Below are 24,001 nucleotides of genomic sequence, written 5' to 3'. Positions count from 1 at the left end.
TACGCCAAGATCAACGCCCTACTAAAAAAACCTTAGGCAGACCCAAGAGACCTCGAGAACTTCCGGCCCATCTCTCTGCTCCCCTTCCAGGCCAAGGAAACCGTCAACAGACAGCTAACCCGATACCTCGAAGAAAACAGAATCCTGGACCCTTCCCAGTCAGGGTTCCGCAGTAACCACAGCACCGAGACTGTCCTCATTGCCGCCACCGATGACATCAGGACCCTGCTGGACAACGACGAGACCGCATCACTCATCCTCCTGGTCCTCTCTGCTGCCTTCGACACCGTCTGCCACCGCACACTATGTGCACGCCTCCACGCAGCAGTGATCAAAGACAGGGCTCTGGATTGGACCACCTCCTTCCTCTCTGGCAGAACCCAGAGCGTCCACCTCCCCCATTCCGTTCCAAAGCCTCCGAGATCATCTGCGGCGTACCCTAGGGATCCTCCCTCAGCCCGACGCTGTTCAACATTTACATGGCCCCGCTCGCACACGTAGCCCGACAGCACGACCTCAACATAATCTCCTCCGTTGATGACACTCAGCTGATCCTCTCCCTCAAGGACCCCATCACCGCCAAAGCCAACCTCCATGAAGGAATGAAAGCCGTCGCCGACTGGATGAAGAACAGCCGTCTGAAGCTGAACTCGGACAAGACGGAGGTCCTCATCCTCGGCTCCAACCCTTCAGCCTGGGACGACTCATGGTGGTCAACGGCACTGGGGGCAGCCCCGACACCCACCGACCATGCACAGAACCTGGGAATCATCCACGACTCAACGCTCTCAATGACCAAGCAAGTCAACGCCGTCTCCTCCTCCTGCTTCAACACCCTCCTCATGCTCCGCAAGATCTACAGATGGATCCCGACAGATACAAGAAGGACAGTCAACCAGGCCCTCGTCAGCAGCAGACTCGGCTACGGAAACGCCCTCTACGCGGGAGCCCCAACCAAGCTCATCAAACGACTACAATGCATCCAAAACTCCTCGGCAAGACTGATCCTCGATATACCATGCCAAGGCCACATCACCCCCACCTGAGAAACCTGCGCTGGCTTCCCATCAACAAGAGGATATCCTTCAAGCTCCTCCCTCATGCACATAAGGCACTCCCCAAGGCAGGCCCAGCCTACCTCAACAGACGGCTCTCCTTCTACATCCCCAACCGCCACTATGCTCCACGGTCCTCTCACTCGCCACCGTCCCGGGCATCCGAAGAATAACCACCGGTGGGAGATCCACCTTGCTGCCAAGATATGGAACACCCTCCCACTGAGCCTACGACAGACCCAAGACCTGATGACCTTCAGGAGGATAATCAAGACCTGGCTGTTCGATCAGTAGCGCCCCCCCCCCAGCGCATTGAAACCCTCGCAGGTATGTAGTGCGCTTTACAAATGATTGATTGAAGTTATGTTTTTTCCTCTCCACAACCAAATTTCCCTTGGGATGGTACAGAGAGGAGTACCATAATGCAACACCCAGATTTCCCATGGCTTTCCTGGAAGCTCTAGAGCGGGAAACAACCTTTAAAACGCAACTTTTACAACGCACTACCATTACAACGAAAACTTTTACAATGCAACATCCATTACAACGCATGCAATTACAACGCAACCATTCCAACGCATGACACTACAACGCACACCACTACAACACATGTCATTACAACTCAGTCATTACAACGCATACCATTACAACGCATAACATTATCATCCAACACTTACCCTACTGTTGCAACCCCTGGAGTTAGAATAGTAATTTTTACCCCTACACTATCCAATACTTACCAAACATGCAATGTAATGTTATGCATTGTAATGGTACGTGTTGTAAAGGTATTATGCGTTGTAATGGAATGCGTTGTAAATGTAGTTTTTAAAATTTTGTTGTAATGGCATGCGTTGTAATGGAATGTGTTGTAATGGATGTTGCATTGTAAAAAATGCGTTATGCTTTGTAAAAGTGTGGGTTGTAACGTCATACATCCCCTAGAGCTACATGCAGGTCCATCCACGGTCTGAATTTAGGTGCCAACTGTGTATGTCCTTGTGAAGACTCTCAAATCTTTTATAACAGTTTGCGCATCAGCCAAGCGCTAAGGCCAAACCCACAGGAATCTAGAACATGAATTCACTGCCTGTACTTGTAAGCCCAGTCAAATTATAAGGGGCCACAATTGTCCAAATAGACACAAGCAAGAGGTCTGTCTGATTTCAGTAATGGTGTTTGTGGTGGGCTGCTATGGTCGAACCCTTCATCTGCTGACAGATGTCGCACTTATGTACCAACACTTTCACCTGTTTGGTTAAATCTAGCCACCAATAGTGTTGTTTCAACAATGAAACAGTGGCAGTGACCCCTGTGTGTGCAGAACCCAGACCCTTGTGTGCAGCAAGAATTAAACCTAACCTGTGATCCATATTTGGTATTACTCTATCCCCCACTCCTGGAATTTGAACAACTGGAATAAATAGTGCATCTAACTTGTAGGAGTACTTGAGTGAAAACCTTGCGCTAAGGATGTGCTGTTTTTGCGTGAAGCAATGATAGCTACCATTATCTGCCCGTCTACTCGCATACTAGAATGAGTGATTGAAGCTACTGCGGTATTTCGAACTACTCCCTTTGCGGCTTCATCAGACAATGAATTCCCTTCAACGTGAACGCCATCAAGTTGATGACTCAACCTGTGTATCACGTGAGCTCTCGGCAAGTCTTTTTTCAATTCTACAAATTGTTCCCAAGGCATTTTGTGCCTTATTGTGTAACCATTAGAGTCAATAAACCTATTCTGACCCCAGTAATGAAGATATTCCTTGTAAGATGGGACACAGAAAAATGAATCGCACACTATGAGTGTGGGGAATTCTCGATCAGTTTGTATTAGTGCCAGTAATAGGGCTTTTAATTCTGCCAGCTGTGCCATGCTATCTCCTAGAGCCTGTGTCTTCATACTGCTAGGATGGAACTTACCGTCCTGCATACATCCTTTTACAGTTGCACAAGTTGCGCTGTATTGTTGTTTACTACCTCTGGCAGGCTGAGCAGAACCGTTAGTGTAAATAATGCATTCATACTGATCTAGAGGCATTATATTTTTGGGAGAGAATATTCTTTTTCATATTGCAGAAATGCTTGTGCTTTTAATGTAAAATCAAATTTGTATTCTACATCTGTTGCAGTGAGAGAGTTAGCCCATTGTATCCATCTCAGGTGTAAAGCTTTAGCATTTGGAATGCTTGACTTTGTAACGGCCTCTAAGCCCAGTCCCGGAGTCACGACAATTATTTGTTTCCCCTGAGCCAGAGCTCTTTTTCTCCCTTCAGCAGTCTGTACTGCTCTCAGAATTTTCTCTGTAGAAGCAAAACGCATTCCAGCGGTTGTTCACAAATGTGATTTGTATGTGATGGGCACTGTTTTGCCTTCATTGAAGGTTAGAGAGGTGTACCCTGATTGATCCTCGATTACACGGATTACCAAATATGTGATATGTACACGTGTGTAGGTGTTTTGATGCTATCATGTCAGATTGTAAGGAACAGTGTATATCTGTGTGTTCCTGTTTCCAATGTCTAATTGAAAAATCTGGTCTGATTAAATCGTAGAAATGTTTTACTTTTTCTGCATAATCCAAAATATATGTTCTGCCAAAATTTAGGAATCCCAATATGGATTGTAAGTTTTTTAGAGTTTTGGAGGTTGGAGCAGCACACACTTTTCTAACAATTTAGCTGCTAGGCTTTGTGGCGGGCTATTTTTGATTTTTTAAAGTTTAATTTGTAGAGGCGAACCCCAAAATTATGTTGCTCACCCTGGTCAAATGATCCTTCAAATCATCATCCGTTAGATAAATATCATCAACATTGGAAAATTCCTCCACATCCAAATTTTGAAGTAACTCAGTTACCCTAGCTGAGAACAACCGGGGGCTATTCTTCAACCCTTGGGGAGTCAACAGAATTTACGTTGAAAACTGAGCCAGGAATGCTGTCAAATATCTGCTCTCAGGCGCTATATTTTGGCAAAAAAATCCATTTGAGATATCTAATGTTTTTTGGGATTTTTTCTATACAATGGTATTCAATAATGCGGAGTTGTGTGCACTCTGCACTGCAAATTTCTTTGACAATGTGTTCAGATGTCTTTAGTCTAAAACTTGACAATATGAATGATCAGGTTTTTATTACCAGAAACAAAGGATTACTCATTGAAGAGGTGGAAGTTTCTATTACACCTTGGTATTAAAGTAGATCTAAGATCTCTCTGACTTGTTTCTTCACTTCTTGTTTAAGAGGGTTCTGTCTCTGTGGAATTTGAGTAGTTTTCACTGGGATTACATGTTGAGGCAACTCAACCCCCCACCCTACATGGTTGCGGTATAAGGCTGGAGCAAGTGCTACCGGCCACTCCTGCGCATATGTTTGGTTCAAGGATATTGGAGCAAGGTCAGAAAAACCCAGTAAAAATTACAGTTTCTCCCTTTGGGCACTCCATAACAATTTTAGGCGGCCAATCTTTTTCAGCCAAAAGGATGTCATAGCCAAAAGTCAGGTTCTCCCAAAAGAGACCTTTACTTTTCCTGGGTTTATCCCCCTCCATTTGGAGTGTTGTTTCATGTAACCGATGTGGGACATCTACTCTTATATCAGGTGTTTCCTCTGTGATGTGCTCATTCAACTCGCTGTCACCAGAAATTCCATCAGGTTGTGGTGAGCTAATGTTACTTCTGCTGTGCTGTCTAGCATCGTTAGAGCCCATTCCCCCTTCAGAAGTTGAGTCCTCAGAATTCTGGGCATGTCTAACTTTAAGACTTGCTACCTTCTTCTTTTTAACTTGGGGTTTTTATTTTTGTTTTTATTCTTTTTTGATATTATAGTCCGAAGCACGTTGTGTCTCTCTGGACTTTGTCTATTTTTCTTGCCATTGTTCTGACCATTCTTCTCTCTCTGAGTTTTTTGATGAACCCTGAAAGGCACAAGAGGAATGTGTATCAGTATCCTGATACCTATCAGGTTTTTATATGTTATCATGATTCCTAAAGTTGTACCTCCTTTCGGAGGGCTCCTGTTGAGGAGACCCACCCCTGGTTTGTGACCTATTCTCTCTATTTCTTTGATTTGTATTATCCCATTTCTTTTTTAAAGAATCAGGTGCTTGCTTGGCATTATCCTTCTCAGCACCACACAGGAGTTGAGGTTTTGTTGCTCTAGATCCCAAACGATCCCCACCTAATTTGGCATACGAATCTTCGATAATTTCAGGTAACTCGCGCTCCTGTTGTAAAAGAATGAAATCCTTCAGGTATTGGAGTATTGGCACTGCTGCTGCTTTCCCTTTTATGTTTGATAATATAATAGTTGATACCAGGGCAAAACGTATGAACAATTTCATCCCTAAGGTCAGAGCAGGTTCTGCTCCATACTCAGTCTTTATTTGTCTTAATAGTTCTGGTATTACTACTATAGAAGGGATACCATGAGTTCTGATATAGATGGCAGCAACAACTGTACCCATAGAAGTACAGTCCACTGTCTGTGGAGATATCCCCATTGGAAAGAAGATTGTTAGCATTCTGTGTTTTTCTTGAGGGCTTGTATGTGGAAACACTGCCTCTAGCTGTGTTATTTTCTGAGCTTTCCAGAATGGCATTTGCTCATGTCTAGTGGGCAATTTAACCATAACTACATGTGGCATTTGTGGAGTTATCTTAGTTGTAGATTCCTGAATTTGTCCTGCTGGTGCAGCCCTTATTGGCGGAAGTGTGAGTGTTCTCATAATGAACTGTGTCAGGTTTCTGTAAAGTTTTATTATTTATCTGTGTCGCGGACGTAAGTCTGCTACCAGCTTTGTGTCATTGTCTAGGTGCGGTGCATAAGACGCTAGGACCGGACAAGCCGCTTCATCTCTGCCAAGCGGGCCGAGTCTAACTTTATATTTTGTGCTTGTGAAGGCACCTTTAAACCATTTTATGTGATCCTAGTAGGGGAGCAGAACTTTAATGTCCTCATATGGACAGTATTCCTCTGGTGTGTCATCTTCAGCGTAAGAAGGGAATATATTTGTGTGTGCATCTGCCGGTCGGAATCTAACCCATCAATAGAATACCTCAGTTCTATATGATTCGTGTGCCTCAGTCATTAATATTACTGTCCCACCTTTAGCTGTGACTCCGAGAGTCTGCTAGTTTTACTGTAAGGGCAGTTCTGACATATTCTGAAATGCTTATTTCGCCTTCCTTGTTCCCTTTCCTCCACTGCATTTGCACGGTGTCGAGGTCTTAGTCAGCCATTGTTAAAAAAGTTTCAAGGACACTGAGATAAGGTTTTATGCACAATAGGAAGTATTTGTCCTTCAAGCTTGAATAAACCTACAGCCAATACATAGCTGTGGCAGATTTTTCCCTCCCACTCCAGATATCTCTGGAATAATGTGAGTAGGGGTCTCTGAGAAAAGCACGACTGAACTACTCAGATTTGAACGTTAAATAAGTCACAAACTAACGTTGTTGTCACCATGTCATTAGTTCCTATTAACCTATAGAGGATCTATGCGTTTAGACAACTTAGACTGTGGAATTGGTATCCAGACTGATTCCAGACACCCCCACCGGGTATGTTTGCCTGTATACCAGCTAATTCACAGTGCCACTGTAAACTCCTCTTACCAAGGCGAGAATAGTTCTTGGCAACTATCAAACATGACAACCCTGACCCATCAGGAATTGTGGAAACACTACAGTACATTTCGCTCAGGCACTTGTTCTCTGTTTGTCTCAGAGAGCTATACAATAATCAATGGTGGGGATGTTTTCCATAAGTATTTATTGAACCAGCTTCCTTCTAGTGTAAAATAGGTGTGCTGCAACAACCATAAGACATAAACAGATATAAATGATTATTAGCACCAGCAGAGTAAATTGATGGTAGATTCCTACCATGGTGCTGAAACAATTATTACAGGCAGGAATATATATATATATATATATATATATATATATATATATATATATATATATATATATATATATATATATATTCACTGAAAAAAACATAGGTTATAGACTATATATAGTTAGGAATTAGCATTTACAAAACCTTGAAAATTCACTGAAAAAACCATAGGTTATAGACCATATATCGTTAGGAATTAGCATTTACAAAACCTTATTTTACTCACACAAAACCATTGAAATTCCATATATAGTTAGTTGCACTAACTATATATCGCGCACCCGCAATCCACTGCTGATGATGTCACATATTACATCATTCATGACATGGTCAGTGACATCACTGATGACATCACTGATGACATCTCAAATGACATCACTGATGACATCACTGATGACATCATCCAGTGACTGTGTGTTTCTGTAAAGTTTAAATATGTTTTACATATTGAAGAATGAGTAGATGTATAAGTGTCTGGATGAAGCATTTAGTAGGTGGGTGACTGACTGTATGAGTGAGTGTCTCACTGAGTGCATGGGTTAGTGACTAAACTGTCTTAATTTGTGCATTATTATGTCTGTTGTTCTGTAAACTGCTGCATGTGTGGATCAGTAGCTATATGAGTAACTATATGGGTTATTGATTGATTGTCCAAGTATTTGTATGGGAGATTGAGTGTGTGTGTGGCTGGCTGGGAGGTGTGTGACTCTGTGCAGATCAATGTGTACTTATATCAATGATTGTATAACAAGGTAAGTATGTGTTAGTATATGTTTGAAAATGTAAGGTGCTCTATGTTTAACTGTATAGACAAGAAAATGGAAGTGTGATTGATTCTTTACAGGACTGACTAGGTGTGTGAGTAACTCCATGGATGAGTGGCAGAGTGTGAGTGTCTGTATAGGTGTATGAGTGCATATGATAGTGTTGTAAAGATGAGTGATTGTATGTATGAATGATTGTATGGGTGAATGAGTGAATGTGTGTGTAGACGTAGGAATCAGTGAGTACATATGTAGTAACTAGTATTGGTGTGTCAATGGTTTCAAAAATTATACTCTGTATTTAACACTGGGTGAAACAGAGGTTATATTAAAATGTGAGGAGATGCATTGTATTGTCACATGAATGATATCATCAGTGATGTGGTCATTGATGTCAAATGAGATGTCATCAGTGGAGTCATCAGTGATGTCATTTGAGATGTCATCAGTGATGTCATCAGTGATGTCACTGACCATGTCATGAATGATGTAATATGTGACATCATCAGCAGTGGATTGCGGGTGCGCGATATATAGTTAGTGCAACTAACTATATATGGAATTTCAATGGTTTTGTGTGAGTAAAATAAGGTTTTTTAAATGCTAATTCCTAACTATATATGGTGTATAACCTATGGTTTTTTCAGTGAATTTTCAAGGTTTTGTAAATGCTAATTCCTAACTATATATGGTTTATAACCTATCGTTTTTTCAGTGAATTTCAATGGTTTTTTAATAGCAAATATCTATAGCTGTAAAATGTATTCTTATTTAAATCCAAAAATATATTTTATATGTTTATTAATAATTTTTTAAAAATATTTTTTTTGTTTCGCTCCCGGTCCGCGGACCGGGAAGCTTCCCGTTAGCTCAATTTGATGCCGCGAACCGGTAAAAAATCAACATAGTGACGGTATCGCGTTGCCGCGTGATGCGTCTTATGACGTACTGCGTTAGCGCACCCGGAAGTGCCCCGGGGCGCGGACCGAGGCGCGAAACGCAGCTCCCCGGAAGCGATCCGCGGCGCTTCGCGAAAACGCGACGTATCGCATTGCCGCGTAATGCGTCTTGTGACGTACCGCGTTAGCGCACCCGGAAGTGTCCCGGGGCGCGAAGCTTAGCGACCCGGAAGCTAACCGGGGCGCGTTCCGCAGCGCGTAACATGAGCGTGAGAGGTCATGTGACTTGTTAATAAAACTTTTCATTGGTTCATTTCACTTTTGGTTTCATAATGATGTAAGGCTAGGTCAGGTGACCTAAAAATAACACTTTTCATTGGTTGAGAAGTATTGTTTTTCCCAAATGATGAAAACCCCTCCTACTTTCCTTACTCTGACTTTCATCATTGTGAGAGGAAGACCTATTTTGCTTGTTGGAAAATGGCTTCATTGGTAGCTTCAGCTGGTGAACCCCCACCACCACCTCCACCTCCTCATGGGAAGAGAGGACCACCTCCCCAGGTCATTACCAACACTGAGGAGGAAGATGAAGAAATGGATGAGGAGGGAGAAGAACCACAGTTCTTAGAAGAAGTGCCCCAGGTTTCCAGAAAGAAAGCCAGTTTCATCTGGCAGTTTTATTCTATCCCTCGTGGCCAAAAAAAAGTCAATGCGAGGTATGTCACCTGCCGCATATGCAAAGAACAATTGTCCAGAGGGACGGACAAAAAATATAGCTATGGAAATCACACAATGCACAGGCACATGACAAGGAAGCATCCACTAAATTACAGCCGGGCGGAAATAAGGGATATGCTTGACAATCCAAGACCAACTCCTGTGGCCAGACCAACAATACCGATTTCTCTAACACCAGAAGAGGCACGGGAAACTGTGCCAAATATTCAAGAAAATTTTGGGCACATGATTCACTTATGTATGCACTGTCGTGCATTATTAGCTTGTGGCAACATGAGCATCAATGCACTCAACCTGGCGTATGAACACCATGATTGCCCTAACCGCCCCCAGTAATTTTTTTTTGCTCCTGTTGAGCCCTTTTCAACGCCTGTTTTTTGTTGTTTCCCCCCCCCCCAAAAAAAACCAAAAAATATATAAAATCGTTCAAAAAATACAAAAAAAAACAAAAAATGTTCAAAAAATAAAAAAAAAATATAAAACAACAAAAATATAAAAAAAAAAGTTCTTTTCAGAACTACCTTCTCTTTCAAAAAAAATTGCTAGAATGTTTAGCACTCTGGCAAGCTCTATTTCTTTTGGTTCGCTCCCGGGTTAGCTTCCCGGTACGCGGACCGGGAGCTAACCAAAAAAAAAGTAAAAAAAAAAAAAAAGTGTAAGTATAAGGAAAGTAAACAGAGAGTGATGTTAAAAAAAAGACAGCTATAGGGAGTAAAGAAGAGATACTGTTTAATAGATCTATTTACCGAAGAAAAGACAGAAGAGGGTATAATTGTGAAAAACAAAATAGATAACGAAGTGAAAGAAAAAAAAAGAGTATAACATTAACAAAGAAGAGTTTCTTGGAGAATGTGAGTGAATGTTCAAAATGAGATTAAAACATGAGGAATAACAGAGAGAAAAAATAGAAAACAGAAAACAAAAAATAACAGAAAAAGATTAATTGAAACAGCAAAGAAATGTAAGTAACATAGAGCCATATCATCAACATAGGCAATAAAAGTTTTGCAGCTTTTATTGGCAGAAATGTGTCGCTAAAGCTGGTTTTGTGGCAGAAAACTGCCGCTAAAACCACTTTTGCACCAGTTTTCTGCCAATAAAAAGAGCAATAATTTTATTGGCTGTGTTCATAATATTCCCCTTAGTGTGCTTCAACTACACAGAGAAAGCATTATGAACAAGTAGTGATAGAGTGATCAGTCAAAGATACTAAGAGTAATAGAGACGGAGTGAGTGAACAAGACTGAGGAACTATGAGAAGAGAGGGACTGAGGAAAAGAGTGGAAGGAGTTGAGTAAGTAGGTAATAGAGAAAGGAATGAGGAAAGTAGCAAAGGCAGGAAACTGAGGGTTAAAGAAATGAAGCTGTGGAACTAATAGTAGGTGAATGTGATAGAAATGTAACGAAAAGAATACAAAACATTTACCTCATAATTGTCGTTAAATTACTCACTTTTTGTTTTTATACTTTCAATCTGTGAAAGAGAGAACAAACATTTGAAAAATATTAAAACATGTATTTAAAAATTAGAAAAGACAAGGGAAAAGATTGAAGGACAAACAGTTTTTCAACAACTTTGACACTTACAGAAGCTTCTGCTTCTCCAGGCCCCCTACACAGTCCTAAAGATATACATTTTAAACTAACAGTATCTTGATGCAGATGAAGTGAGGCCTATCTTAAAACATGGTGCATCTTTTGCATTGCTGTTGTTTCAGAAAAGTGTCGCAAGACACTAAAATTTTAAATAATTGCTTCAGGATGCCAATAAGATGTCTACTATCCAGAGGTTTGTTTGAGGTGAGGCCTACTCAGGGTTGCAGATGAGATTTACACTTGTTGAAGAGTACAGAGGAGATAATACATGTGAAGGTCTACCAATGAAGTGAGTCATGTCCACTGCACTCTTCAACAAAGTCCAAACCTCCTATGTTTCCCTGGACAGACCTAAACTTGATCTGCACAATGTGATTCGTAATGATAGGAAACACAGGTGATGTAAATGAAATACGTGCAATTTATTTTGCTCATTTCACAATCACATCACTTGTGTTTCCTTTGCTTAGGTATCTCATTGTGCAGATGTAGTCCAGCATATGAAAGAATACGCAGAAGTGCAGCACTGCATGCAACAACTTTGACACTTACAGAAGCCTCACCTTCTCCATGCCTCCTACACAGTTCTACATATACATCATAAATGCAAACAGTACAGAATTAATTATACATGTTAAATGGTTTATTTTTGCTGTTCTCAGAATGAATCAAAATTCACTAAAAACAGTGACTTGAAGGTATTCATCATATAACAGCGGGGAAAAAAAAACACAATCAAAATGATTGTGTTTAAAAAACCCATACAACATAAGAAATCAAAATTCAGAACTCCTTAAAGTTAACTTACTTTCCATGACGGCGAAGGATGTCCTATGAACAGCTTACACTCTTTTGTGCTGTTATTACTTTCAGCCCGCCACTTTCTGAAAGAAAATCTCCATCGTTTTTAAAAACACGTTACATGCAATAAATGACTTCTTGCTCTCTATCACAAGTTTCCACAAGGCCAAATCTGGTCAGAGCCATTTATAACTCTTGGATTTCTTGTAAGCCAATCCCGTCATTTGGCATTTCCGCAACTTTCAGAATTAAAATGTTGAAGATCATTTTCACAATCCTGGAATAGTAATATCTTCCCCTTCTTGCTCAGTCATGTTCTACATTTCCTATGACACTGATACTGCTTACTATGAAGCAGACTTACACTACCTCTATGACTACTACAATTATTTAATTCTCTACATCACTTTTAATCACAAAGCAATGTAAAACAGTAGACAGTATTGCAGACTTACATTCCCTCTACTCCATGTTTTGATTGGCTGCTTCAATTAGCTTATAAAAAGAAACAGTTTTTCTGAACTCATTCAAAGTGCACGTATTTCTCCATGACGTCCAGCCCTATGGTTAGAAGTTATGTCTCTGAACTACACTTATCCTCAAGGCCAAATTGTGTAGGAGCCATTAGAACTTCTTGAAATTCCACAGAGCACATCCCGAGATTATTTCCCTAAAATTTTGGTTTTAAAAACACCAGGTAAGAGTTTTTAAGGTCATACGGCAATTTTTTTTTGAAAATTAAAACAGAATCATTGCAGAATGACCAGCCATTTCTAGACTTTAAATAAGCTGTGTAATGTCCTGATGTTATTGAAGGGCCGTCATGATATATAATTGCTGCAGTTACAAAAGTCCTTCCTGATATTGACAACTGCGAAGCTACAAAATTTTTAATTAAAGTTGTCAATTTTGTTCCATCAGGCCTACATCGTTGGAACATTAAAATGACATACTGGCCATATGTTCGTATAAATAATGTGGACATCATTTCAGATTTACATTGGCTACACTCCATGTTGTGATCAGCTGCTTTTACTAGCTTATTAAAGGAGACTGATTTACTGTCTGGCAAAGTTAAATATATAAATCTTTCTGAGTCTACACTAGTAGTACTTGATACCATACAGTTCTCGCAGTCATGCTGCCATTGATAAGAAAGCCCAAACAGCTGATCTACATCTACACCTTCAGCATGTAATACATCAAGCATATACATTAAAAACTCCTGACAATCTTGCTGAATATTTTGAGAGAATTGTGTTTGGCCTGAACATCTGTCTAACAGATTTCGAATTTCAGACACACTTTCTATGTTTCTTCTATCAGTGCTACATTTCTCTAACACAGAATTTAACAAACTGCAAAATCTTTGATCAGAATTGACCACAATCTCTTCTTTTACATTTTCTAGAGAAAACAAAACATTAACCACTACATTAGCATAGCAGTTGACACCAGAACTGTTTTCAAATTGAAAACCAACAACATCTTCAACAGAATCCTTTTTGTTTCTGCTTGTAATTTTAGGTTCATCGACTTTTCGTCTTTTTGCTACAACCTCCCCAGTATTGGTCACATTTCTTCGTTTCCGGCCTACCACACGTTTCTCAAACAAAGGATACTGAGGCAAATGTGGCGCATACTCTCTTCTTAACCTATTGTATTCCTTAACACAATCTAGATCAGCACAAATGTTTGTGACATCACACTCAATCAAGTACAATCCCGATAAAGTTCTAACTCGTGACAATGCCACATATGCCATACCCTCCTTGAACACAGAACTGCCAATATTCACCAATGCACTGTCTACACTTAAACCTTGCGATTTATGGGTTGTCACCGCATATGCCAAGCAAACAGGAAACTGCTTACGGCGAACATATAAGTCTTTTACAAGCAAAAATCTAGCAGAGCAACGACCAATTAGCTGTACTTCCTCAATGCCATCAAATTTAATTTTTAAAAATTCAATTCCATCTCTATTTCTGTATTTTACAAAATCAACAACATTACCCATTGATCCATTTACCAGACCTCTTTCAACATGTAAATTCCTTCTTAAAATTATACGGCAGTTCAAGCACACATTCAGAGTCTTTTCAAAACCTGCAGTTTTAGATATACTCTTCTCTAATGAATCCAATTTTGTTTTCAGATTCTCAGACAAAATAATTGTTGATCCCATATGCTCTACTCTGTCAATAGCTTCCAGTTTCACAATCTCTTGCTTTTCTAAATGCAACATTTTGTTGTTGAATTTGGCACATTCTGCAAGAGTTGGCATCAAACATATTCCAGATTTCTTATCAGTAATTTTCTGAAAAATATTCTCAGGCACAACATCTTGTTCTGGATATAAATTTGACAGTAATCGTGCATGTAAAGCTTCTTTCCCATGCTCGGTCACTTTTCCAATTCTAACATCTTGTAGAATAGTCTTGTAAACTTCATCCTTCGCCTGACGCATATTTTCATGCAGTTCAGCATAATTGAAGTTTAACCATATATTGACGTTGCCAATGCTGCCTAGGCACTTCCTGGTATCTTCATGCGTGAGCATTTTGAACACAGGTTGCCCTTTCACTGGTGTCAGCTGCAGAAGATCTCCGAAAACAATGATGTGTTTGCCACCAAATAACACATCATACTCTGTTTTGAGAACTTCTTGCATCCTCAAATGCACAAAGGCAAGCATGACATTGGAAACCATGCTTACTTCGTCAATGATAAGAAGTTTCATTTTCCTCAAGATTCTTGAAACTTCAAAACAAGCATCTCCAGATAGCTTGTGATATTGTAATTTGTTGTCATGCTCCACTGGCAGCATCAGTAAACGATGTAAAGTAATCCCTTTAATGTTATGTGCTGCCAGTCCAGTTGGAGCGGTGACAACACAAGACAGCGATGACTCTGTCCTTTCCTGCAAATAGCATGAAATTGCTTTAATGAGGAAACTTTTTCCAGTTCCCGCTTCTCCACTCACGTACAGTCGGACAGGCTTCAACGACGTACATGAGCACTCTTTCTTGTCATGACTTAATCCATGATCAATTTGCATGGTAACTTCGTCATATATTTTCCTCTGCTCAACGTTGAGTTGTCTTTCCAACTCTTCTAAGTTAACCGCATCCTCCTGAGCATGTGCCATGGCTCTTTCCACTTCATTCATGGCAGTGGCAGCTTCATTTTCGATAACAGGTCCTCCTAGTGGATCCTGACTCAATGAAGCAGAACTCTGACTGTCCTGAGAACTGTCTCTGGCAATCTCGGCTGCAATCGTTGCTTCCTGCTCAATTTCCGCATTCAACATTTCTACATATTTGGGAAAAGCAGGACATTCTATGGTCTCCTTGGCGGCATTGAAAGAGTCTTCGTAACAGAGGAAATCTCCAAGCAGTTCCTCTTCTGCACGCCAAGGCTTGAAAAGTTGCAAAAGTGCTAAATAGAAAAACTCCCTTTTTTCAGGAGATTCGCCACTCAATTTTCGATGGTTTACCAAGTGGCATTTTCTTTGCTTGACCAGACATCCCTCACTTCCTATTACAGCATACACTCCTTTCTCAGTATCTTCTTTGATGTTCCTCTTGAATATGTAATTTTGAAGAACCTCATACAGACAAACATTGTCGAGGTGACTGCTTCTATTTGGATAATATGTATCCAACATGTTGGTCTTCAAAATGTCGGTACTGTTTGGCTCCTTTTCCGCCAAATACTCAATTTCCCGCACAGGTTTCAGAACTCGATTACGCGTTGCAGCAAGACCAAGACTCGCCCAAACGATACTCCTGGACTTGGCATAGAGACTTGCTGAAGACAACCGGTCAGAGCATTCGTAAGCTCCAATTTCTCGATGCGACAACATCTTCAGACTGAAACTGTACAACTTCTTGCTGAGGCTCTTTTCATGGGAAATGTCCTCCCACATATCCTTCAATTCTGTCTTCTCTTTTTTGGTGATGTAAGACGTCACATACCGAGCCACAGCCATACAGTTATCAGCCACAAACTGTATATCCATGTTAGCATTCCACATGGACAAAATCACCGGGTTGTAGTCGTTGATGTACTTGGACTCTTCGTTCCTCTTCAAATTGTATGTGTTTTTAGGTGATTTCTTCATGACATTATGTCGCAGCGAAGACATCAAACTGTTTACTCTTCCTTTAGAAATCACCGGTCGTGGAAAACCGAAACGACATTTGGTGTAGAACTTGTCCTTGTTTCGGAATTTACGACGGCAGTACTTTCCACATCGATGGCTTTGGAAACGCAGAACTTTTTCTCTTAGGCTTTTCTTCTCCTTTGCGTTTGGAACAGCACACGTAGAATACTGTTGGATGAAACTCATCACTGAGTCTTCTGGATCCGTTCCAAATTTAGGTGCATCCTTGATCCACAGCAACATATGTATATGAGGAGCACCTCTTGCTTGGTACTCCTTTCTCCAGAAGAAATCCAACACCTCTCCAAGAGGTGGATTCTTCTTATTCATGATGAAAGACATCATAGCTTCAAATCTATGATTGAAGTACCTACATACATTGACTGGATCCAAAGAGCACAGTTCTCCGGGTGTCTTGAATTCGATGTTATCTACGTTAGCATTTGCCTCTCGTAGAAATTCAAGTAAGTCTTCCCAGCCATACTCGGCACAGCTCAGAGTGAGGAACCATGTGGGAGTACCTAAGTTCCTCAGCATACATTTTAAATCACCATGACGACGGTACCAGTACTCATTAGTACCACGCTGACACGCCATGAGATTAATCAGGTGAGAATCCAAAATACTGTCTTGGACATTGACTTTATCCATAAAGTCACTTGCCGAGATGTTTTGCATGTGTATACCACTTTTCAAGATGTGGTTCACTGCATATGACAGTCCAGACAGATCGCTTTCAAACAGGAGATGAAACAAATAGGGAATGCATTGTCGAAACCTAGCATCTCCTGCATACAATCGCAAAGTCCGGTATTCAGAAGCAGGAATTTGATGAGGTCGCTCATCATATCTTCCTCCCTGACCTGTTGGAAAAAGCTGTGGGAAACACCGAGCTTCCAAACTTTCCTCCCAAACACTAATGGGACTCCCTTTGGCTTGTTTCATTTGAAACAACCCAATAGCATTCCCCATGACTTCCTTGGAATGGAAAGGATGAACACTATAATGTTCATATATTTCTTCACTAGTAGAGGGTTCTACTTTCTCAATTTGACCAGCACACAAATCGCTATCCTCTTCCTCACTTACTTCCTCTTCTGCAACATATACATTCTTATAGTATTTATTATTTTTTTTCAAATACAATGTTGCCTTTTTAACTTTCCTAACATCTACTAAATCTTGCCATATTTTCTTATTCTTTGTCGGAACCCCATTAACTAAGATAACCAGAGGTTCCTCTTCCACTTTTTCTACTCCAATTGTGTTAATGTTTTTCTTCAAATCTAGAGGCAAATAAACAACTCTTCCCTTTAATCCTCTCTGTAAATCTGATGGAGGCAATTTCCCTGTCTTTGGCTCCATTCTTACAATAGCCTGAAAGGGATGGATACTTTGAATCAAAATAGATTCATAAGTATTTAAATCCTTCAATTCAGAAGGAATCTCAACCAATTCCAGATTATTATGAACTGCTCTAGCAGGCATCTGGTTTTGATTTAATTTGCAAGAACAATAAGTACACACACGTTGATCCAATCCCAAATCAAAACAATTTTCTACCATCAAGTATTTTGCGAAATCCTTCCATTCACTATTATCTTCCCTTTCACTTTTTGCATATAAATCCACTAACTTAGTCTGATTCTTATAATAAGTGCGTCGACAACACACACAAGTGAAATTAGGCCTCTCACTTGATTTCACCTCAAACGTCGCAATTTCCCTCTGGAAATTATCTGTACTGGAAACCTGTACACTATCTTCCACATGACCCTCTTCTTCTTGCTCAATTTCAACATTCTCCTCTTTACTTCCAAAGTAACAAAACTCAATTTCTTCACATATATTCTTCACATCTATTTCAGAACCATGCAAAAGAGCAGCGCATAATTGTTTAAGCATAATTGCTGGACTCTTAGCATAATACAACATTCTAACTAATATCCTCACTTTATTATGATGCACTGCTAGCATCCTGAAATGATGAAAAACACTCTGGCATACTCTCCTGGAAAGACAAGCCAGTGAATGACCATGCAAACCTGTCACTTCTCTTACTCTGCAAGGATCTAATTCTTGCAACAACCTTATTTTCTGGTTCAAACTTTTCTTATTAAATGACCGTACAAAATCACAAAGCAAATTGATGGAATCCTGTCGCACACTGCAAATACTACTACACTTCCAGGTGTACACAGGACCCTTAGCACGTCTTCCTAAAACCTCATTACCTAACACCTCTTCTGCCTCTATTGTCACAAGTTTTTCTTTTTCAACTGGACAACCATCTTTCACTTCATAAGCACGACCACTGGTGTCAACTGCATGCACCAAATTATTATCCTGGAAATAACTCTCCTCATTAAAAAATGCCTCACAGCTTGAACTATGCATCCATTCTCCAGAAAAAACTTCACAAAAATTACTACGATTAACTATTCTCTTCCATCTACTATTTCTTTTGAAATCATAAATTGCCTTGTTTAGCTTCCTAATTCTATTGATTATCAAAATAAATAACTTACGTTTAATTTCAAATGCCTGATCAATAACTTTCTCAACTTTTTTTTTTCTCTTATAAAAAACCAGTTTCTGTTGACCTTTCTTAATATTTTTTAACAAATTGCCAATTATCCTGTTGCGGAACATTCGTTTACGAATCTCCCTAAACTGTTGTTTCCTTCTACTATCATGCACAGAGTTATCTCTTTCTCTAGCAGTAACATTTTTGATTGGCCTTTCCTTTCCATTTGAATTCCTTCTCGTTTTATGGACTGAAACATTTTCTGTAGTAATATTTTTTTTACTACACATATTTCTTATGAAATATTTTGTGCTCTTACCCGGTGCTTTCTTCGTGACTTGACAAATCTTTTTGTTAGAGGACTGCTGCTTATTTTCTTTCACCTGCTGTCTTTGACGTTTTGCAGCCTTTCTCTGTCTTTCTATTGTTGGCATGGTGAAATCTTGAAATGATCTGCAGTTGAATCTGTGGTAAAATATAATAAAAAATGTTATTAACCATTATTACCAAACAGTAAAACAATAACAGTGATCAAAAACTTAACACACTACTTGACATTTTAAATAGAAGATTTTTTAGTCCTTGCAAATTTACAATACAGAAATAGCAGAAAAGAAATGACATTTATATTTATGTTACCTGTGCTATTTTATATGTGAATCTGATCTAATTTTATGAGCATATTTTAATATTTTATTGAAGACACTACACATAACCTGCTTTTGAAGGTGTCTTTATTTTTAAATTAAACGGTTTACCTTTTTACTTTTTATTAATTATAAATTTTAAAAATAAATGTTTATATTTCCATAGGCTCAAGCAGGTCAGCTTCCCATCCTATGTCATATAATTCGGACAAATCTGCATCCTCATCACGCTCTTCTTCATCCTCAGGATTTAAATCATCCAAGGGATCAACATCCACTGATGTTTCAATTACAAGTTCAATGATGAGGTCAAAATCAACTGATTGCAGATTGTCGCTCATGTTGAGGTTGTCTTTATCTTTAAAGAAAGATAACAACAATGAGATGTTGCAGAGTAAGAGACAAATCTCAGAGATTATAATAGTAAAATTGTTTAACAAGAGTAATATTTTGCAGCTATTATTTAGCCATGTCCAGCAATGCTGAGCAGGTGAAGACTATGTCTAAATTTTCAGTGAACAGGACTCATCTCTTCTTAACCTTGGATAAGCATCACCGACTCTGTGTGTCCTGCACATACTTAAATGTAAAGGGGCAGATTTATGTTAAATGGCACATCCCCAGGCATGCACCAGTTAACGTGCACCACTACTCTGCCACCCATGGTGTGCCGTATTTACAATCAGATAGGAGAAAGCTTCGTCAAAACCCTGCGCCTGCTTTAAGCAGGCATAGGTCTTGACGCAACATTGTGGAGATGGGGCACCCCTGAGCCTTGCTTGAGCTGCATCGCACTTGCGATACAACTCCAGCAATCACTACCTTTACAGCACAGATACGTCACGCATCTGTGCCATTTTTGCCCCATGATGCCCCGTATTCTAAATGCAGCACACCATGGGTGGCGGAACAGCGGCGCAGGATGACTGACACATCCCTGGTGATGCACCAGTCATCATAAATCTATCCCTAAGCTTCTTATCTTGTTACAGATGAACCGCCATATGTAGCATGAAACTATTTTGCATTTCCTAAATAGCGAATTTTAAGGAATAAATAGCAATTCTTTACCATTCCTAATTTGCAATGAGCAAATTGCTAATTGCAAGTTACCCATTCATTTCCATGGGCTAGGAGGCTCATAGGAATGAAGGTTTAATTTGCGATTAGCAATTTGCTCATCACAAATTAGGAATTTTTCCAAGGGTGCAGGGGTGTCTCAAGAACACCCTGCTGCACCCCTGAAAAAGAAATTTGGGGGCATATGGCACACATACATGCCCTAAGGGCATGTGTTGGCGTCATATGGCACCTTTTGTTTTTTTGAAAAAAAGCTTTTTGAAAAGAATTCACAAATTACCACCAATTTACCACAATAGTTTCCAAATCCTTAATGTCATTTTTTACATATTTTTTGTTTGATACATTGCATTTAAGTAGTCACAAAATTTGCAAATCCTTCAGTGCAATTGCAAAATAAGGAATAGCAAATTTTGCTACTCCTTATTTTGCATCAAACTTGTTTGATACATACCATTTGTCTAATTAACATTCGCAAAGGCCGAAATTCGTAGAATTTTGATCTTTGCGAATGCTAATTAGCTTGATACATATGGCCCCAAGTGAGGCCTGTCTTGCGACATGGTGCATCTTTTGCATCACTGCTGCATCGGTTTCATGTGGTACGTTTTTTTTACACCATGACATATCTGCCTAAATGCATCAATTTGTAATGTTGTCGACTCATAGCAAATCTTTTGCACTGCCGCTGCATCATAAAAGTGACGCACAGTGGCACAAAAGAGGCATACACCTATCATAAATCTGTCCCTAGCATTTTAAAAGATTAATCCAGGATGACGATAAGGTGTGGCCTATCCAGAGGTTTGTTTAAGGTGAGGCCTACTCAGGATTGCAGATTAAAGTTACGCTTGATGAAGAATACAGAGGAGATAATACATGTAAAGGCCTACCAATGAAGTAAGTAATGTGCACTTTATTGCGCCAGTCATCATAAATGTATCCCTAAGCTTCTTATCTTGTTACAGATGAACCACCATATGTACCATCAAACTATTTTGCATTTCCTAAATAGCAAATTTTAAGGAATAAATAGCAATTCTTTACCATTCCTAATTTGCAATGAGCAAATTGCTAATTGCAAATTAGCACCGCCGCTGCATCATAAAAGTGACGCACAGTGGCACAAAAGAGGCATACACCTATCATAAATCTGTCCCTAGCATTTTAAATGATTAATCCAGGATGACAATAAGGTGTGGCCTATCCAAAGGTTTGTTTAAGGTGAGGCCTACTCAGGATTGCAGATTAAAGTTACGCTTGATGAAGAATACAGAGGAGATAATACATGTAAAGGCCTACCAATGAAGTAAGTAATGTCCACTTTATTGCGCCAGTCATCATAAATGTATCCCTAAGCTTCTTATCTTGTTACAGATGAACCACCATATGTACCATCAAACTATTTTGCATTTCATAAATAGCAAATTTTAAGGAATAAATAGCAATTCTTTACCATTCCTAATTTGCAATGAGCAAATTGCTAATTGCAAGTTACCCATTCACTTCCATGGGCTAGGAGGCTCATAGGAATGAAGGTTGCAATTTGCGATTAGCAATTAGCTCATCACAAAATAGGAATTTTTTCAAGCGTGCAGGGGTATCTCAAGAACACCCTGCTACACCCCTGAAAAAGAAATTTGGGGGCATATGGCACACATACATGCCCTAAGGACATGTATAGGCGTCATATGGCACCTTTTGTTTTTTGGAAAAAAATGCTTTTTGAAAAGAATTCGCAAATTACCACAAATTAGAAGTTGGTGGTAGTTTCCAAATCCTTAATATCATTTTTTACATATTTTTTGTTTGATACATTGCATTTAAGGAATCGCAAAATTTGCAAATCCTTCAGTGCAATCGCAAAATAAGGAATAGCAAATTTTGAATTAAGGACATTTTAAGTAATTTCCACATGTGCAGTGTTTTCAAATTATGATTTGAAAATCGTTTTTGGGGAAAAGTAATGGTTTGCAAATTTATGACAAGGACATAATGGTGTATGCTTCTCTATAAGGCATTTCAGTGTCTCTGATGTCATTTTTCCCATATTACATTATAAGACCTTTCCCCATGGAGCACATTCCTTGTAAATATGCTCCCACCTGTGCATGGTGAATTTAGATTTTGACTGTTTGAGTCACATAGCCATGTTAAAAGTCACCCCAAAAAATTGCAAACGCTTTAAAAAAACACATTCATGTGTCTTAAGGACATTTTAAGTCATTTCCCCGTGGACAGTGTTTTGTAAGTGGCGCAAAAGAGGCATACACCTATCATAAATCTGTCCCTAGCATTTTAAATGATTAATTCAGGATGACGATAAGGTGTGGCCTATCCAGAGGTTTGTTTAAGGTGAGGCCTACTCAGGATTGCAGATTAAAGTTACGCTTGATGAAGAATACAGAGGACATAATACATGTAAAGCTCTACCAATGAAGTAAGTGATGTCCACTTCATTGCGCCAGTCATCATAAATGTATCCCTAAGCTTCTTATCTTGTTAGACATCAACCGCCATATGTATCATATAACTATTTTGCATTTCCAAAATAGCGAATTTTAAGGAATAAATAGCGATTCTTTACCATTCCTAATTTGCGATGAGCAAATTGCTAATTGCAAATTACCCATTCATTTCCATGGAGCAGGAGGCCCATAAGAATGAAGGTGCAATTTGCGATTAGCAATTAGCTCATCGCAGATTAGGAATTTTTCCAAAGGTGCAGGGGCGTCTCAAGAACACCCTGCTGCACCCCTGAAAACGAAATTTGTGGACATATGGCGCACATAAATTTTAACAACATTCCTTTACCTCAAAAACGATTTTCAATTCATAATTTGAAAACACTGCCCACAGGGAAATTACTTAAAATGTCCTTAAGACACATGAAAGTGTTTTTTTATTGCCTTTCCAGCATGGTTGGGTCACTTTTAACATGGCTATGTAACACAAACATTTAAAATCTAAATTTCCCATGCACAGGTCGGAGCATATTTACAAGCAACTTGCGCCACAGAGAAAGGTCTTACATTAAAATGGGAAAAATAACATGAGGGACAGTCAATTGCCGTATAAAGAAGCATAGACCATTATGTCCTTGTCATAAATTTAAAAACAATTCCTTTTCCCCAAAAACGATTTTCAAATCATAATTTCAAAACACTGCACATGGGAAAATTACTTAAAATGTCCTTAAGACACATAAAAGCGTTTTTTGATTGCCTTTGCAGCATGTTTGTATCACTTTTAACATGGCTATGTAACACAAACATTCAAAATCTAAATTTTCCATGCACATGTGGGAGCATATTTACAAGCAATTTGCGCCACATAATTCATAATTTTCTCCTAAAAGCACACTATTCTCTATCTAAATTAAAGAAATATTTTCTCACCTTAGCAAATACTTTGAGTTTGAAAACAGTCTCAGAAACACACCAATTTGTCTTCAGCAGAGCAAAAGGTATGCACTCCAGAGTCTGCAGCTATCAAAAGCACAGAAATGCTGTAATTCTTCACACATATCTCTCATGTCACCCAATCAAAACTCTTCCCTCACTTTTTTTCAAATGAAAACCCTTCCCCCCTCTGCCCTTTCTGCCTTTTCTGCATGGCAACCACCTCTTGGAAGACTTCTGGTGTTTGCAAGTTCACACAACTTTGTTGCAATTGAACTCTGAACTCTCAGTGCACCTGCATATCCAGTGCATTCTTTCATTTAATGATTTTTTATTGACCATTCAAAATACATCTTTCAAAGAACACATCCGTGCACCCTAACTTTCTGTTTTCAGCAATCAAAATCCACCAATCACTGTTA

Source organism: Lissotriton helveticus, chromosome 3_1 (genome assembly GCF_964261635.1).
Source record: "Lissotriton helveticus chromosome 3_1, aLisHel1.1, whole genome shotgun sequence".
NCBI lineage: Eukaryota > Metazoa > Chordata > Amphibia > Caudata > Salamandridae > Lissotriton > Lissotriton helveticus.
Note: the sequence above shows the minus strand (reverse complement) of the source record.